This window comes from Loxodonta africana, chromosome 3, assembly GCF_030014295.1.
Source record: "Loxodonta africana isolate mLoxAfr1 chromosome 3, mLoxAfr1.hap2, whole genome shotgun sequence".
Lineage (NCBI taxonomy): Eukaryota > Metazoa > Chordata > Mammalia > Proboscidea > Elephantidae > Loxodonta > Loxodonta africana.
Window position 1 is genome coordinate 21,317,995 of NC_087344.1, and position 20,010 is coordinate 21,338,004.

Consider the following 20,010-nt stretch of genomic DNA (forward strand, 5'->3'; position numbering starts at 1 on the left):
CCACCAACAAGCCTTCCGCTCTAGATACTCAGCCTTCTCACTCCGTGGGCCAGGAATCCTAAGACGCCGTCTCCTGCCATGAAATCTCTCTCTCCCTCTGTCTCCTGGTAATAGCAGCTTCTCAGCGGAGGGATCCCCGGTCTCTCTAGTCCTGCCTCTTCTTCCTTGGTGGTGGTGGGATCATCTCTCTGCTCTGGAATTGGCTCTCTTTTAAGGTAAAACTGACCAATCCCCTTGGTGGGCCACAGTTAATTTACCTTATTTGCACAGTCCCACCCAATGGCTTGGGTGGGAGTTACAAAACCATGGCAAGAAAGGCCACACAGAAGCGATCCATCGCACCACACTAGTGTGTATGTACACATATACATGCACATATTTGTGAACATGAACACATGTTGTTGTTGTTTTTTGGTGCTGTCGAACGTATTCCAACTCAGCAACACTACGTACAACTGAATGAAACACTACCCAGCCCTTCACCATCATACATATAGTCCAGCTTCTCGAATTATTTGCTCAGCATACGTGTGTACATACATATATGCATTTAGCAGTGATGACTTCACATTAATCCTTCCAATTTCAATCCTCCTCCCCACCACACACAGGGTTCTTTCTTGGTCTCCAACTTGTGTGTGGATTGTAGAGACCTTGACTTATTCTTCTTTGAATCAAACTCTGACACACTGTAAGAATTCCATATATGTGTTTTTACGTTGTTCGGTGCCAACAAGTCAGTTCCTACTCTTAGCGACACTGCTTATCACAAAACTAAACATTACCAAGCTCTGCACCATCCTCATAATCATTGTTATGTTTTGAGCCCATGGGCCACCGTGTCAATCCATCTCATTGAGGGTATTGCTCTTTTTCCCTGACCCTCTAATTTACCAGGGATGATGTCCTTCTTCAGTGACTGGTCCTAAGACATGGAGCAAAGGCCCTGAGATCGGAGGGTGTCTGTTTGAGATACAGCAAAGAGACTGCTGTGGATAGAGGGGAAGCAAGTAAGAGAGAAATAGACTATATCGTCAGAGAGGTAATAGGGGGTTGAGCCTGGAACCTAGAGACTTAGTAAGACAGAGAACAGAGGGGCCCCCAAATCTGCAAACAAAGTAACAAGAAATGGGCCAGGGCACCGAAACAAAGCCATTCCCCAGAACAGTGGGGTAGAGTATCTAAAAATAGCCCAGAAACTTCTTTAAAGTTGCCTTTGTTTTTTTTCAGAAGCAGCTGGAGAAAACCAGGCCCAGGGACATGTGTACAACGTCCACCTGTGACCCCTTTGTGACCTCCCACCAGGGGCAGTGAGGGGCAGCGGCCCCAGCCAGGGAATCGAAGCCGGGATGCCAGGGACTTCACAGTTGTGACACCCCATAGTAAGTTCTGCTACAAATAACAGAGGCCTCCAGGACAGGAGCCATCTTGGAAAGCTCATGGGCCTGCACCTTAGTTAACATATCCCAGCCTGTGGCTATGAATAAACATGAATCTTTTCTCGCCCACGAACTTTTAAAATTTCAGACCTGTCTTTTGTTCTGAGACCGGGGTATGCCTTGCTCTAGGCCCTACTCGTCTCTGCTTGCAAGCCTCTTCAATAAAGCTTTGCTTCTGTGGAAAACTCTACGTGCCTTACTTGGTCATTCTTGACCAGCGAGAGTCAAGAACATTATTCCCGTAACATTTCCAAAATGGGATACAGACTGTTTCAGATATTTCCTATTTATGTACATATTTTGGTATATACTGGGAGATATATTGCCAGCACACACAAAAATATCCTTTGCTCAGGATTAACCAAAAAACCAGTTGTCATTGAGCTGACTCTGACTCATGGCAAACCCATGTGTGCCAGAGTAGAACTATGCCCCATAGGGTTTTCAGTGCTGATTCTTTGGAAGTAAATCACCAAGCCTTTCTTCTGAGGCACCTCTGGGTGAACGTGAACCTCCAACCTTTTGGTTAGCAGCTGGGTTAACCATTTGTACCACCCAGAGACTCCTTGCTCAGGATTAACCAAAACCAAAAATCTGTTGCCATGTACTTGATTCTGACTGATAGCAACCATTTCAGACAGACTAGAACTGCCCCATTGGGTTTCCAAAGCTGTGATCTTTACAGAATCAGACTGTCACATCTTTCTCCCATGGAGTGGCTGGTGGGTTTGAACTACCAACCTTTCAGTTAGCAGCCAAACACTTACCCACTAAGCCCCCAGGTCTCCTTTGTTCAGGATTAGGCTGAGTTAAAATTCTGAGTTGATTAAGAGTCACTTTTATGTAGGTCACTGTACTGGTGACACTCATGATGATGGTTCAAAAAATAATGATGTTTGAGCAACTGCCTGTTCCAAAAGCACTTGGTGAAAGGTTCTCTGCTCTTCAGTACCTGGATCAGCCCCTTGCTGTGTCCTTCAACTCTGGAACACAACAGAGGCAGGTCATTAGGGCCAGTGGTTTCCTTTTTTGTGCTGTAGGACTGGGATGATGGGACAACAATTTGGCTAATGAGGGCCTTTGGAGATAAGGCCCCCAGGGCTAGAAAAATCTGTAAATTGACCCTCTCTTTCCTGTCAACACAACCTCACCACTGCCACACCAGAAAGGAAGACAACTTCTCTCCTCCCAGGGAATGTGCCTTGTCCATAAACTCCACTCATGACTGTCTCCTTGAAGTTGGTTGATCTGTCTTCAGTATTCACAACCTTGGAAGAAACTCAGCCCTGTGACTCTTTCTGGGACAATTGTGGAGATACAGAAATTCCTTGTAAGTTACAAAGGAAAGAAAGTAGGCTTTATTATTATTAATCCCATCTGGGGATAGTCTTGGGTTAGTTAAGTAGAATGTCTAAAGCAGTGGTTCTCACGATGTTGTCCCCATACCCAGCCTCCAGGGATGGCTTCATGGGCCTGTGACCCACTCTCTTGCTTTAATGCTCTGCTGTCACCATCTTGACATTTTTGAACAAGGGACCATGACATTATGCACTTGTCCCCAAAATGATGTAGCTGGTCCTGCAGTAGCCTGAGCATCACCAGGAGAGTTCTTTGAAATGTAATTTCTCGGGTGCTGAATCAGATACGGGGGATGGAGCCCAGAAATCTTTGGGGTTTTTTTTCTTTTGGTTGATTTTTGTTATTTCTTCAGAAATCGGTCTTTTAAGAAGCCGTCCAGGTGTCTCTGATGCATGCTGAAAATTGAGAAACCGAAAAAAAAAAAAATTGCTGTCCAGTCAACTCCAGCTCATGGTAGCCTAAAACTGTGCTCCACAGGGTTTTCGATGGCTGATTTTTGTGGAAGTAGATCAATAGGCCTTTTTCCCAAGGTGATTTTGGTAGACTCAAACCTACCTTTTGGCTAGCAGTGAGTGCTTTAAGCATTTGCACCACCCAGGGACTCACCACCTAAAGTTAATGCCTTATACACCAGACAGCTCCCAACTTTTCATTAACTTCTTGGCATATTTCCAAGTCCCCAAGCAGTGGATTTGCAATTGCTCCTGACTCTGCTGACCCTTTATCTTAACCTAGAATTGCAGGCACTGATTTCTTCCTCAGAGGAATCAGTGCTTTCTAAAAGGTTCTAAACACTCAAGGCCCTTCTGATGCCTCCCCTTACATCCCAGGAAAGGGGAAAGGCAGGAGGGGACCCATGGGCTGCACCATCAAATTACTGATTTTGGACTCACACCTTTAGGGGAGACATTGACATTCAGGGTAAGAAGATTAGTCTCCCAAGTCAACTTGCTCCTTGAGATGATCAAGAGTCCTAGTGCAATTTTCAAAACACTCTTCTTTTGCTCGCAATTCACAGGTGTTGCCTTGAGGATGTTCTCTCTTCTACCTTCCTCCTCCTCTTTAACCTTCCTGCCCTTTCCTATCATACCCTCTCCCCACACCACGTGCCCTTCTAGGGGAGGTATCAGGTCAGGATCTCTGGTCACATCCTGCTTATAGTAATAACCAAAAGCAAATCAGGTGCCATTGAGTTGGCTCAACTCTTAGTGACCCCACGTGTATCAGAGTAGAAGTGTTCTCCATGGGGTTGTCAGTGGCTGAGTTTTCAGAAGTGGATTTTCAGAGCTTTCTTCTGAGGTACTCTGGGTGGCCTCGAACCTCCAAGCTTTCTATTAGCAGCTCTGGTAATAGCAATAGCAGTATAAATTGTATGAGCAATGGGCATGCACTCTGTGTGGAATGCTTAACTTTTTTGTTTTCTTTTGTAGTTCTGGAAGGTAGGTACTCTGTCATCATTCCCATTACGCAGATGAGAAACTAAAGCTCAGGCAGGCTCAAGGATTTCACTCTGGGCTTTAGGCAGGATTTGCATCTAGTTTGGGCTTATGATACTCCATGTATTATGGATTGAATTGTGTCCCCTCAAAATAGGAGTTAGAATTCGAACCCCTATACCTGTGAGTGTAATTCCATTTGGGGACAGTCTTTTGTTTGTTTTGTTAATGTCACCATATCAGTGTAGCGTTTTTCCTAAACCAAATCCCTTCTGAATGATGTGAAGAACAGCATAAAATACCGTTTGCTTTCCAGTGGATTCCCACCTAGTGACACTATACGACAGAGTAGGATGGCCCCTTAGGGTTTCCAAGGCTGTAATATTTTTTTTTTCTCATTCAAAAATTTATGCATAAATTGTTTTTTCACATTGGTGGAATCCCCACAGTGTGTCAGCACTCCCACCTTTCCCTTTCCACCTCAGGCTCTCCATGTCCATTCGTCCAGTTTTCCTGTCCCTTCCTGCCCTCTCATCTTTGCTTTTGGACAGTTGTTGCCCATTTGTTCTCATATACTTGATTGAATTAAGAAGCATATTTCCAAGTGTGTTATTGTTTGTTTTATAGGAGTGTCTACTCATTGCCTGAATGGTGGACTTCAAGAGTGGCTTCAGATCTGTGTTAGCAAGGTGTCCTGGGGTCATACTCTCAGGGGTTCCTCCAGTCTCTGTCAGACCAGTAAGTCTGACCTTTTTGTGTGAATTTGAGTTTTGTTCTACATTTTTCTCCTACTCTGTCCAGAATCCTCTATTATGATCCCTGTCAGAGTGGTCAGTGCTGGTAGCTGTCCAAGGCTGGAATCGTTACAAAAGCAAACTGCCATATCTTCTCCTGTTGGGTGGCTGGTGGGTGTGAATCACTGCTGATCTTTTGGCTAGTAGCCAAGTACTTTAATGCCTGCACCACCAGGCTCCTACAAAGAGCAGCATCAACAAAGAGAAAGAAACATAAACGGGAGAAGATAGATGGCACAGTGAGACCACTCAGGAACCAAGAAATGCCAGGGCTACAAAAGCTGAGAAGGTATCTTCCACTGGAGCCAACAAAAAAGCTACTTCCCCTAGAGCTACTGCCCTGAATTTAGAATTCTAGCCTCCTGAACTGTGAGAAAGTGAACTTGTGTTCTTTGAATTCACCCACTTGTTCTAATCCTGTTACTGCAGCACTAAGAAAACAGGATTTCACACTTCAGAAATTTCTAGAGCAGTGTTTCTTAACGTGTGATTACCCAGACCAGCAGCATCAGTGTCACCTGGGAACTTGTTAGAAATGCATTTTCTTAGATCCCAACCTGCACCTACTAAATCAGAAACTCCTAGGTAGAACCCAGAGATCTGTGTCTTAACAATCCCTTTGGGTGATTCTGACGCGCACTAAGGTTCGGAGCTACTGTGCTATAGTAATGTGCTGTCCTTACAGAGAATAACCAACTCATCAATCTCCACCTCTCTTTTGTCTACGTGGCTCATGGAGCAGGGTGGCTGAGGACTGAGAGCGCTGGCCCTCATTATATTTTTACGCCACCACCTTGGGCTTCATGATGGATGGTTCATATATCCGCTCTGTTAAGGATGACTGGTAGAAAATGGGCCCTGTCAGGCCACCCAGTGGCTCTTTCTGACCTCCTTCAAAAGGTCCAAGGGTCACTCTTCCAGGATCCTGCAGAAGACTGAGGTAGACAGAGAAGGTATGATTTTAAGCCTTGGCCATAGTACAAATTCTGCCAGGAGACAACATTTAACCTTAGTCATTCTTGAAGTGGACTTTCATGAGATTCTGCCGAGAGGGAGAGGAGGTAGTGTCTAACTGTCCATAAGGATACAGTAAAATATTTCCTGATCTAAAACCCCCTGACTGAGGGACAAGGAAGAGGAAAGAGTGAGGGTGGGGTTCTAGTTCCTGAGAAGGGCATTCCCATCTGTGAAGTGTGAGAGAAGACGAACAGGTGATTTCTCAAAGCACCATGAAGGACCAGAGGATAAGTAAAACAACCCAGAAAGAGTTCCTTCAATATTTTAATGCAGAACAACTGTAATGACAACTTTTCTTGCATTTTGTGATTTTCCCAATTTTTCTCCTTTCCATTCATGTTTCTAGAGTAGTTAGTGACTGTTGATGAAACAGATAACAACATATAAGTCAGGAAATAGAGGAAAACAAAGAGCATTCTAATCCAAGCTCACCATTTTCTCTCCCATAAAGGCTACCACAATTATGTTGGTGCTGTTGGATGTCATTGAGTTGGTTTTCAACTCATAGGGACCCCATGTGACAGAGTAGAACTGCCCTATGCTGTGCTCTTGACTGTAGTCTTTACAGAAGCAAATCACTTTGTTTTTCTCTCATAGAGTCACAGAGTTGGTTCGAATTACCAACCTTTCAATTAGCAGCCAAGCACTTAACCATTGCAACACCAGGGCTCCTTACAACAGCTGTCCTGCTATTAATAGAAATATAACAACAGCAATAACAGCTAATAACTCTATTCACTATATCCCAACCACTGAGACGTTTTCTTGTTTAATGCACACAGCGTTTTATTCATTTGAAGGTCACAGGTGAACTTAATGTTCTACGTCACTGGCATCATAACCCCTCTTAAGGAAATGCCTGTCGCCTAAATGTTACCACTGGCTAATCAAACAACTCTCTTACTCAGCCAGAGAACAAAGGAAAAAAATGCTGGCTCCACACCTCTGACCTCTCAAGACTTCACGTATTCCATCCTCCTTCCACTTCTGTTGTGAAAATGTGCCTTTCCAAAGCTCACATCCTGAGATGAATAGTTTCTTTTTGATTAAAGCAGAAAACAAGTCATTTTCAATAATTAGGTGCATACCAGCTCTTAGACTCATTTTTGCTTGCAGATTTCTTGACTCAACCATGATATGGAGCTTCAGTGTTATGAGGTGGCAATTGCTGAGGATCCATCACCCCGTAGGTACTAATGGCAGAGGCCAGATGGTGGAAGAACCTGAACGACAAAGTGAAGACTCCAAGTTTTATTTCAGTAGGACACCATTGTGGTGCTCCACAGGAATGTGCTAGGCCCTCAGAAGCTCCTTTGGGAAGATCACTCTGCAAAAATGCACAGGACCAGTGCATTCAGGCTTGTTGGGAGTGGGGAATGATTACAAAATCATTGCCACAAGGACATGTTCTAGAAGGTAGCTGCCAAGAAAACATATTCAAAAGAAATATACTGTAAAATGACTCCGAATTTCTGGACTCAGTCCACACATATGGCCCTAAGCTTCTTAAAGCAGGCAAAAAAAATGATAAAAACATGTAATTACAAGAGAAAATAAACCCGTTATTCAGAAAAAAAGCGCAGCAGTCCTGTTTTTGTAATATCCAGACAGGAATATCCTCTGTGCCTGATATTCCTACACTAAACACAATGGAGATTCATTTGGCCTTTTCCTATAACGTTCTCACTGTAGGCTAATAACAAATGAAAAATCACAATTCTAGTGACTGAAACAATTCTTTCTAAATGAACAGGCTTCAATGGTGAGGTGTGATCTAATTGTAAAATACAGACTATTTGAAGGACTGGGTTTATGATGTTATTGTTCAAAAGGAGGCAGCAGAGAATCTGGGAGTATAATTTCCAGCAATACCTGAGATTTCAAATTATCAGCAAACTCAGATACTCTCAAGTTTTAACTACACACTTAAAACTCTTTGAGAAAATGAAGTCATCTAACCAGTTTTGAGAGTCGCTGGGTGGTGCAAAGGGATACCTGCTGGCTCGGTGATTAAGAACTCAGCTGTTAACCCAAAGATTGGCTGTTAACCAAAAGATGGGTAGTTCAAACCCACCAGCTGCTCCATGGGAGAAAGATGTGGCAGCCTACTCCCATAAAGATCACAGCCTTGGAAATCCTATGAGGCAGTTCTACTCTGTCCTATGGATTGGTATGAGTTGGAATCAGCTCAACACCAAAGGGTTGGGTTATGTGGTGCAAACAGTAAACCAAAAGGTTGGAGGTTGAAATTCACACAGAGGTGCTTCAGAAGAAAGGGCTGGTGATCTAGCTCCAAAAAATCGGCCATTGGAAACCCTGTGGAGCACAGTTCTACCCTGACAAACATGGGATAGCCATGAGTTTGAATCAGCTCAACAGGTTTTTTTTTTTCTGAACCAGGTGTGATGCTATATTAAGAGACGATTAGAATTGAATCCTAGATGTAAAAATACTGTGCAGGCTTGATAAAAAAAAGGCTTGATAGTTCCTAAAAAATAAAACAGCCCATGTTTCCATATCTGTACTATAACAACTGGAAAAATATATGATATATGGAGCTGCTCAAAAAAATATTTGGTGGAGGAAGGAAATAAGTAGAGGAAACTGAGGGAAAGAATTATTTCAATATTACTAGAATTTAAAGCATAAAAAAAATATCATTCAATGTGTCTGCTTCACTGTGCTTCAGACCCACCAACAACATGAAATCGGCAAACCACACAGGTGTCTCAGGATTCCTCCTTCTGGGCCTCTCTGAGGATCCGGAAGTACAGCCCTTACTCTTTGGACTCTTCCTGTCCATGTACCTGGTCACTGTGCTTGGGAATCTACTCATCATCCTGGCTGTCATCTCTGACTCCCACCTCCACACCCCCATGTACTTCTTCCTCTCCAACTTGTCCTTTGTCGACATTTGTTTCACCTCCACCACAGTCCCCAAGATGCTGGTAAAAATCCAGACAGAGAGCAGAGCCATCAGTTACACAGGCTGCCTTACTCAGGTCTATTTTTCCACGGTTTTTATATGTATGGACAATTTACTTCTGACTGTGATGGCCTATGACCGGTTTGTGGCCATCTGCCACCCTCTGTATTACACAGTCATCATGAGCCCCTGCCTCTGTGGCCTGCTGATTCTACTCTCCTTCTTCATTAGCATCATGAACGCCTTGCTCCAGAGTCTGATGGTGTTGCATCTGTCCTTCTGCACAGACCTAGAAATCCCTCACTTCTTTTGTGAACTTGCTCAGATCCTCAAGCTGGCCTGTTCTGATACCTTCATCAATAACATCCTCGTGTACTTAGTGACTAGCCTGTTGGGTGTGGGATCATTTTCTCTTACATTCGAATCGTCTCCTCCATCCTAAGAATCCCATTGACTGGTGGCAAGTATAAGGCTTTTTCCACCTGTGGGTCTCACCTGTCTGTTGTTTCCTTGTTCTACGGGACCAGTGTTGGGGTCTACCTTAGCTCTGCAGCTACTCTGTCCTCCAGAAAGAGAGCAGTGACCTCAGTCATGTACACCGTGGTCACTCCCATGATGAACCCCTTTATCTATAGCTTGAGGAACAGGGACATGAAAGGGGCCTTGAGAAAACTTATCTCTGTGATACCTTCCTGTTTTGATTGTGTCATTTGCTTTGGATGTGGACGTCCAGAACAAGTGTCAAAAGAAATGAATTATTGAGTATGCCAGAGACCCTGATGCTTCTACAATTCAGTTCTTCCAGCAAAGTAGTTAATACAAGGGCTGTCAAGGCAAATAGCTTTGTGTTGAATCCTGCTTTTTTATGTCTTACTAAAACCAAAACCAAACCCGTTCCTACAAAGTTGATTCCAACTCATGGCAACTCCATGTGTTACAGAAAAAAACTGTTCCATAGGGTTTTCTTGGCTGTAATCTTTATCAAAGAGAATCACCAGGACTTTGTTCCATGTTGCTCCTAGGTGGGTCTGAACTGCCAATGTTTAGTTTAGTAGTTGAGCACAAATTGTTTGCACTACCCATGTATCAAGTAACAACTCTCTGAGTTCTGTTTCCACCTCTATAAAAAGAACAGAGTCATAGTGCATCCTTACTGGTGATATTAGGAATATTAACTGAGATAGGTCAATATATTAAATAGTAAAACGTGTGAAGCTGGAACCTGTTGAGGTGCACACCTGTAAAAGAAGGAAAACCCAAGTATTTTCCATAAGGAGAGAGCAATAGAGAAGTGGTAACCAACACCCTGTCAAAGGTGGAAAACTCATGAGACCCAGAAAAACAAGGTAACCCCGTCAAGATCAATCTCTTACAGGCTTCACTGTACATATGCAGCAATTTGTCTGTATTAGGGACTGGTAAAATTAAATAGGGAGAGAGAAGAGAGGGCGGAGCGCTATATACTTTCTCCTCAATTTTTCTGTAAGCCTAAAACTACTCTAAAAATAGTTTTTTTAGTTAATTTTTAAAAATAAATGAGTAATTCTCAGCTGTGCAATCCTCAGGTTAGTGAGCCTTCTTCAGTAGACACTCACTGGCATCCACTTTAACGTATTGATTAAATCAAACCTCACTTCACCCTCTCCTCTATGAGTTATGCACATTTTCCTCTTTGTCCTCATTTCTGTTAGAATCTATATAGGGAAATGTATTTGAATGAAGCCATTTGGGATTTCTTATTAACCCTCCCAGCCCCGTTGCTGTTGAGTCAATTCTGATTTATACTGATCCTGTAGGACAGAGCAGAAGTGCCCCATAGGGTTTCTAAGGAGGGGTTGGTGGATTTGAACTGCTGACCTTTTGGATAGCAGCCATGACTCTTAATCACTGCACCACGAGGAGTCCTATTAACCCGCAACATTTACATATAGTGCACTTCTTACTATTCAAATATATGGAGCATCTGTTTTCATCCTTTTGTTAGTGATTTCTAGCAGAGTTGCCTTGTGGTCAGAAAACATAGTTTGTATGATTTTAACTCTTTGAAATTTATTGAGACTTGCTTTACACGGTATATGTTGTCAAAGATAGTAAATGTTCTGTTCGTGCTGGAAAATAAAAGTATATCCTATGATTATGGGGTGCATTGTTTTATATATCTCCAATAGGTCAAGTTTGTTTGCTGTTCTCGTTATCTGCCATCATATAAGCCACGGAGACATGGCACCCTGTGCACAAGAGAAGAAACCACCCCCCATCCCTACGATGGGTTACAGATGGGACCCTTGGATCCATACTGTTTTCACTGGCTGATTTTCTGCAAGTTTGTTAATCATCTTCAAATCTTGTTTCTTTTTACTGATTTTTGATCTGCTGATTGTATCCACTGTGGAGCAATATGTGTTAAAATCACTTAAATGATTTTGAATCCGTTTGTGGAAACCCTGGTGGTATAGTGGTTGAGTTTGGCTGCTAACCAAAAAGACAGCAGTTCAAATCCACAAAGTACTCCTTGGAAACCCTATAGGGCAGTTCTACTCTGTCCTAGAGGATCGCTATGAGTCGTAATTCGACTTGGTTTGGTTTTTTTTTTTAAACCTTACCTCTCCTTGTAGTTCAATCAATGTACCATTAAATCAAACCAAAGTAGTTTTCACCAAGTCAATTCTGACTCATAGTGACCCTCTAGGACCGAGTAGAACTGCCCCATACAGTTTCCAAAGAGCAGCTGGTGGATTCAAACTGCACCAGTAGCACTTAAACACCACACCACCAGGGCCCCATTGTGCCATTAAAAAAAAAAAAAAAAAAAATTTTTTTTTTTTTTTAAGTGAGTGAAAATTCAAAATTGTTACATCTTCCCAGTGTGTTGAATCTTTTATCTTAATGAGGTTACCTTTGTTATCTCTGGGTATGTTCTTGCATTAAAGTCTACTTCATCTGACATTACCAGAAAACAACAAACAAACACACTGCATTCAGGTGGATTCCTCACAGCGACTCTAGAGGACAGAGTAGAACTTCCCCATAGTTTCCAAGGAGCCCCTGGTGGATCTGAACTGCCGATGTTTTGGTTTGTAGCCATAGCTCTTAACCACTGCACCCCCAGGGTTTCCCATCTGATAGTAGCATACTGTAATTAGACAAGCTTTTCTGGGCCCTCTAGGTGATGGAAAATATGGCGGCAATTTCGCAGTGGCTCGATGGCTCCCAAAATAACCAGTTGCCTCCAAGTCAACGCTGACTCGTGGTGACCCCATATGTGTCAGAGTAGAACTGTGCTCCATAGTGTTTTCAGTGGCTGAATTTTCCAGAAGTAGATTGCCAGACCTTTCTTCCCAGGTGCCTCTGGATGGACTCTAACTTTTAACCTTTCAATTAGCAGTCAAGCTCATTAAGTATTTACACCTCTCAGGGACTCAGGTTAGTCCCCAGTTCTCCTCTATTCCGAAGATGCGTTCCTGTGTGGACCCAGCCCAAAATAGGGAGTCCCTGACTCTGACTCTGACTCTGACTTTAAAACTGTGGATTCCTAAAACCCCTCAGCTGCCTCTCCTAGACCACCTTAAGGGTAAAACCAGCCACCCTGATGTCTGCTCACTTTTCTGAATCCCCAAACTGGTCTCATTGCAGTAATTTCTTACTATTATTGAGCTTTTTAAGTGCTTTTCAGTTCCATTTTTTTTCTGATACAGAAACTTAAATGAAAAGCAACTGTTTGTTCTTATCATATTCTTTCTTGATTTAAAACTTTATTCGAACATCGCCTTTCTTAGTGGGGTCCTTGATATTTTGTGATGTTTATGGAAATGCCGATTACTATATCTCATCTCAAGTAATAGAGTTTTGGACCACAGGCTCTTTGCACCCTAGGGTTACTCCCATGGTTATGCTATGTTACACGGTAAGAGGGACTTTGCACATGCAGCAGTATTGTTGTTGCTCTGTGCCATCAAGTTCATCTGACACATTGTGAACCTATATGGCAGACTAGAACTGTCCCATAGGGTTTCCTAGGCTGTAATCTTTACAGGTGCAGACCACCAGATCTTTTCTCCAGTGGAGTTGCTGGTAGGTTCAAATTGCCTTTTGGTTAGCAGTTGAGCGCTTAACCATTGCACTACCAAGGATCCTTTGGGCACACTATTACAATAGCCAAAAGGGAAAACAACCCAAATGTCCATTAATAGATGAATGCAAAAACAAATTATGGCCTATACATACAATGAAATATTATTCAACCATCAAAAGAAATAAAGTTCTGATACTGAAGCCTAGATACAACGTGGATGAACTTCAAAAATACAAAGCTAAGTGAACGGAGCCGGACACAAAAGGTGACATATCGTATGAATCCATATGTATGAAATATCCGGAGGAGGTAAATCTATAGAAACAGAATACAGATTGGTGGTTAGCAGAAGCAAGGGAAAGGGGAATGGACAGTTACTGCTTAACGAGTACAAGGCTTTCTGTTGTTGTTGTTAGGTGCCCTCGAGTCACTTCCGACTCACAGCAAACCTATGTGTAACAGAACAAAACACTGCCCCATTCTGTGCCATCCTCACAATTGTTACTATGTTTGAGCCCACTGTGGAAAATTAGGTATAATAAAGACTCTGTCAGTTTGTTGTATTGTGATGGCTTGTGTGTTGCTATCATGCTGAAAGTTATGCCACAGTATTTTAAATACCAGCAGGGCTTCTCCCAGAGTAAGACAAACTAGGAAGAAAGGCCTGGTGATCTACTTCTGAAAAGTAGCCAATAAAAATCCTACGGATTACAACACAATATTGTCCAATATAGAGCTAAAAGATGATCCTCCTGGTTGGCAGGCACTCAGAATACACAGTGGCCAAATCAATCATACACAACAATGGACTCGAGCATACAAACAGTCGTGAAGATGGTACAGGACCCAATGACGTTTTGTTCTGTTTTACAAGGGAACTGCCGTGAGTCAGAGCCTAATCAAGAGTAGCTAGCAACAACAGGAAGACATTCAATGTCATACAACTAACCTATTCTTCCTCAAAATTTCCCCCTAGACGTAGAATTCATTGATGATTCTTGCCTAATCCAATCTTTCCATCTCTAGCTCTCCTTGCACACTTACCAATTAGTCCTCAGCATTTTACTATAAGTACAAGCTCTCTCTTCTCCCCATCGATTTATTTATCTATTTATTGTTGGTATGGACTTATGAGTTCCTATCTTTTCCGATGGTTTGTTCCTCATTGCTGTACTCAATGTGGAGTTCAAATTGTATCAGATTAGGCCCTTCATGCTGGCTCCTGTATCGTTGTGATATGTCCCATCATATTTTTCAACACTCCTTTACTTCTTGGAACAACCTGGTGGCATAGTGGTTAAGTTCTATAGCTGGCAACCAAAAGGATGGCTGTTCAAATTCACCATGTGCTCCTTGAAAACCCTATGGGGCAGTTCTACTCTGTCCTATAAGGTCAATATGCGTTGGAATCGACTCGACGGCAATGGGTTTGTTTTTGGATTTTTTACTTCCTGACATAATAAGATGTTGCAGGCTAATCTCAAACCTAACCTGCCCCAGCTCCAAAATCAACCATTTTTCCACAAGCTTTCTTTTTAGTGTGGAATGGAATTAGAGACCAAGATCCAGGTTTGCTCATTGCCACTGAGGTAAACTTGCTTCTTGGCACTTTCAGAGGACAGAACAGGGAAACACTGTAAAAATGGTATGGGGGCAGTGTCTGACCTCCTCTAACATCACAGGGGAGAAGGAGAATAAAGATCAATAGCCCAAGGCTGATTCTTATGCGGCAGAGATCAGATATGCTTCCTCTGTCTGCCATCTTTACCGATTCTGACACCTTACCTCCCACGACACTGTCTACTTCTCTGCTGATTTCAATACTTCATTGCAATGGCCACACAGAATTCACAGACAATAGCCATGATTATGGGGTTTATTAGGGAATTTACAGTTACAATTCAGGTTTAGGAATGCTCAGGATACAATTGTTCCAACAGGACAGCCTCTTCCCAGCCATGCTTGCAGGCAGTTCTCTCTGGCCCTCAGCCTCTTCCCTGCTAGGGCAAGTGCTACAAAGCTCTTTTAGCTCTGCTGATAAGTGTCCAGAGGCACCCTACCCCACCAACAAGCCTCCTGCTCTAGGTACTCAGCTTTCTCACTCCGTGGGCCAGGAAGCCTAAGACGCCGTCTCCTGCCATGAGATCTCTCTCTCCCTCTGTCTCCTGGTAATAGCAGCTTCTCAGCGGAGGGATCCCCGGTCTCTCTAGTCCTGCCTCTTCTTCCTTGGTGATAGGTGGGATCATCTCTCTGCTCTGAAATTGGCTCTCTTTTAAGGTAAAACTGACCAATCCCCTTGGTGGGCCACAGTTAATTTACCTTATTCACAAAGTACCACCCAATCACTTGGGTGGGAGTTACAAAACCATGGCAAGAAAGGCCACACAAAAGTGATCCATCGCACCACACTAGCATGTATGTACGCATATACATGCTCATATTTGTGAATATGAACACATATTGTTGTTGTTTTTAGGTGCTGTCAAATGGATTCCAACTCAGCAACACTACGTACAACTGAATGAAACACTACCCAGCCCTTCACCATCATACATATAGTCCAGCTTCTTGAGTTATTTGCTCAGCATACGTGTGTACATACATATATGCATCTAGCAGTGATGACTTCACATTAATACTTCCAATTTCAATCCTCCTCCCCACCACACACAGGGTTCTTTCTTGGTCTCCAATTTCTGTGTGGATTGTAGAGACCTTGACTTATTCTTCTTTGAATCAAACTCTGACAACACTGTAAGAATTCCATATATGTGTTTTTACGTTGTTAGGTGCCAACAAGGCAGTTCCTACTCTTAGCGACCCTTCTTATAACAAAACTAAACATTGCCGAGTTCTGCACCATCCTCATAATCATTGTTATGTTTTGAGCCCATTGGCCACTGTGTCAATCCGTCTCACTGAGGGTAAGCCTCTTTTTCACTGACCCTCCAATTTACCAGGGATGATGTCCTTCTCCAGGGACTGGTCCTAAGACAGGGAGCAAAGGCCCTGAGATCGGAGGGTGTCTGTTTGAGATACAGCAAAGAGACTGCTGTGGTTAGAGGAGAAGCAAGTAAAATAGAAATAGACTATACGGTCAGAGAGGTAATAGGGGGTTGAGTGTGGCACCTAGAGCCTTAGTAAGTTAGAGAACAGAGGGGCCCCCAAATCTGCAAACAAAGTAACAAGAAATGGGCCAGGGCACAGAAACAAAGCCATTCCCCAGAACAGTGGGGTAGAGTATCTAAAAAAGCCCATAAACTTCTTTAAAGTTGCCTTTCAGAAGCAGCTGGAGAAAACCAGGCCCAGGGACATGTGTAGAATATCCACCTGTGACCCCTGTGTGACCTCTCACCAGGGGCAGTGAGGGGCAGCAGCCCCAGCCAGGGAATCGAAGCCGGGATGCCAGGGACTTCACAGTCGTGACACCCCATAATAAGTCCTTCTACAAATAACATGGGCCTCCAGGACAGGAGCAATTTTGGAAAGTTGATGGGCCTGCACCTTAGTTAACGTATCCCAGCCTGTGGCTCTGAATAAACATGAAACTTTTCTTGCCCAAGAACTTTTGAAATTTCAGACCTGTCTTTTTTTCTGAGACGGGGTATGCCTTGCTCTAGGCCCTACTCGTCTCCGCTTGCAAGCCTCTTCAATAAAGCTTTGCTTCTGTGGAAAACTCTACGTGCCTTACTTGCTCATTCTTGACCAGCAAGAGTCAAGAACATTATTCCCATAACATTTCCAAAATGGGATCCAGACTGTTTCAGATATTTCCTATTTATGTACATATTTTGGTATATACTGGGAGATATATTGCCAGCACACGCAAAAATATCATTTGCTCAGGATTAACCAAAACCAAAAACCTGTTGCCATGTACTTTTCTGACTCATAGCGACCGTTTAAGATAGACTAGAGCTGCCCCCATTGAGTTTCCAAAACTGTGATCTTTACACAATAAGATGTCACATCTTTCTCCCATGGAGTGGCTGGTGGGTTTGAACTACCAACCTTTCAGTTACCAGCCAAGCACTTACCCACTAAACCCTCAGGGCTCCTTTGTTCAGGATTAGGCTGAGTTAAAAATCCGAGTTGATTAAGAGTCACTTTTATGTGGGTGAGTGTACTAGTGACAATCATAATGGTGGTTCAAAAATTAATGATGTTTGAGCAACTGCCTCTTCCAAAAGCACTCAGGGAAAGGTTCACTGCCCTTCAGTACCTGGATCAGCCCCTTACTGTGTCCTTCAACTCTGGAACACAACAGAGGCAGGTCATTAGGGCCAGTGGTTTCCTTTTTTGTGCTGTAGGACTGGGATGATGGGACAACAATTTGGCTAATGACGAGCTTTGGAGATAAGGTCCCCAGGGCTAGAAAAATCTGTAAATTGACTCTCTCTTTTCTGTCAACACAATCTCACCACTGCCATACCAGAAAGGAAGACAACTTCTCTCCTCCCAGGGAATGTGCCTTGTCCATAAACTCCACTCAAGACTGTCTCCTTGAGGTTGGTTGATCTGTCTTCAGTATTCACAACCTTGGAAGAAACTCAGCCCTGTGACTCTCTCTCTGGGACAATTGTGGAGATACAAAAATCCCTTGTAAGTTACAAAGGAAAGAAAGTAGGCTTTATTATTATTAATCCCATCTGGGGATAGTCTCGGGTTAGTTAAGTAGAAAGTCTAAAGCAATGGTTCTCACGATGTTGTCCCCATACCCAGCCTCCAGGGATGGCTTCATGGGCCTGTGACCCACTCTCTTGCTTTAATGCTCTGCTGTCACCATCTTGACATTTTTGAACAAGGGACCATGACATTATGCACTTGTCCCCAAAATGATGTAGCTGGTCCTGCAGTAGCCTGAGCATCACCAGGAGAGTTCTTTGAAATGTAATTTCTCGGGTGCTGAATCAGATACGGGGGATGGAGCCCAGAAATCTTTGGGTTTATTTATTTATTTATTTTTGGTTGATTTTTGTTATTTCTTCAGAAATCGGTCTTTTAAGAAGCCGTCCAGGTGTCTCTGATGCATGCTGAAAATTGAGAAACCAAAAAAAAAAAAAGCAATTGCTGTCCAGTCAGCTCCAACTCATGGCAGCTCCATGTGTGTCAGAGTAGAACTGTGCTCCACAGGGTTTTCGATGGCTGATTTTTGTGGAAGTAGATCAATAGGCCTTTTTCCCAAGGTGATTTTGGTAGACTCAAACCTCCTACATTTTGGCTAGCAGTGAGTGCTTTAACCATTTGATCCACCCAGGGACTCACCACCTAAAGTTACTGCCTTATACATCAGACAGCTCCCAACTTTTCATTAACTTCTTGGCATATTTCCAAGTTCTCAGACAGTGGATTTGCAATTGCTCCTGACTCTGCTGACCCTTTATCTCAACCTAGAATTGCAGGCACTGATTTCTTCCTCAGAGGAATCAGTACTTTCTAAAAGGTTCTAAACACTCAAGGCCCTTCTGATGCCTCCCCTTACATCCCAGGAAAGGCAGGAGGGGACTCATGGGCTGCACCATCAAATTACTGATTTTGGACTCACACCTTTAGGGCGGCATTGAGATTCAGGGTAGGAAGATTAGTCTCCCAAGTCAACTTGCTCCTTGATATGGTCAGGAGTCCTGGTGGAATTTTCAAAACACTCTTCTTTTCCTCACAATTCACAGGTGTTGCCTTGAGGATGTTCTCTCTTCTACCTTCCTCCTCCTCTTTAACCTTCCTGCCCTTTCCTATCATACCCTCTCCCCACACCACGTGCCCTTCTAGGGGAGGTATCAGGTCAGGATCTCTGGTCACATCCTGCTTATAGTAATAACCGAAAGCAAATCAGGTGCCATTGAGTTGGCTCAACTCTTAGTGACCCCACGTGTATCAGAGTAGAAGTGTTCTCCATGGGGTTGTCAGTGGCTGAGTTTTCAGAAGTGGATTGTCAGAGCTTTCTTCTGAGGTACTCTGGGTGGACTCGAACCTCCAAGCTTTCTGTTAGCAGCTCTGGTAATAGAATAGCAGTATAAAAAATATGAGCAATGGGTGTGCACTCTGTGTAGTGTGCCTAAATTTTCCTTTTCATTTGTAGTTCTGGAAGGTAGGTACTCTATCATCATTCCCATTACACAGATGAGAAACTAAAGCTCAGGCAGGCTCAAGGATTTCACCCCTGGCTTTAGACAGGATTTGGATCTAGATAGGGCTTATGATACTCCATGTATTATGGATTGAATTGTGTGCCCTCAGAATAGGAGTAGAATTCTAACCCCTATCCCTGTGAGTGTAATTCCATTTGGGGACAGTCTTTTCTTTGTTTTGTTAATGTCACCAGATCAGTGTAATGTGTTTCCTAAACCAAATCACTTCTGAGTGATATGAAGAACAGCATTAAAAACCCTTTGCTTTCAAGTGAATTCTCTCTCAGTGACTGTATAGGACAGACTAGAACTGCCCCCTAGAGTTTCCAAGGCTGTAATCTTTTTTTCACATTCAGAAATTTATACACAAATTGTTTTGTGATGTTGGTTGTAATCCCCACAATATGTCAGCACTCCCACCTTTCCCTTTGAACCCCAGGTTCTCTGTGTCCATTTGTCCAGTTTTCCTGTCCCTTCCTGCCCTCTCATCTTTGCTGTTGGACAGGTGTTGCCCATTTGTTCTCATTTACTTGACTGAATTAACAAGCATGTTCTCAATGTGTTATTGTTTGTTTTATAAGTCTGTTTAATCTTTGGCTGAATGGTGGGTTTCAGGAGTGGCTTCAAATCTGAGTTATTAAGGTGGCCTGGGGTCATACTCCTTTGCGTTCCGCCAATCTCTGTCAGAGCAGTGAGTCTGGTCTTTTCTTGTGAATTTGAGTTCTTTTTCTACATTTTTCGCCTACTCTATCCAGAATCCTCTATTATGATCCCTGTCAGAGTGGTCAGTAATGGTAGCCGTCCAAGACTGTAATCTTTACAAAAGCAAACTGCATTAT

The 20,010-nt window shown here is 43.1% G+C and overlaps 1 pseudogene; it reads left to right on the top strand.

The window, feature by feature from the left end:
* Window positions 1–7,855: 7,855 nt before the first annotated feature.
* LOC100666468 (olfactory receptor 7G3-like) lies at window positions 7,856–9,744 on the top strand (annotated as a pseudogene).
* Window positions 9,745–20,010: the final 10,266 nt, after the last annotated feature.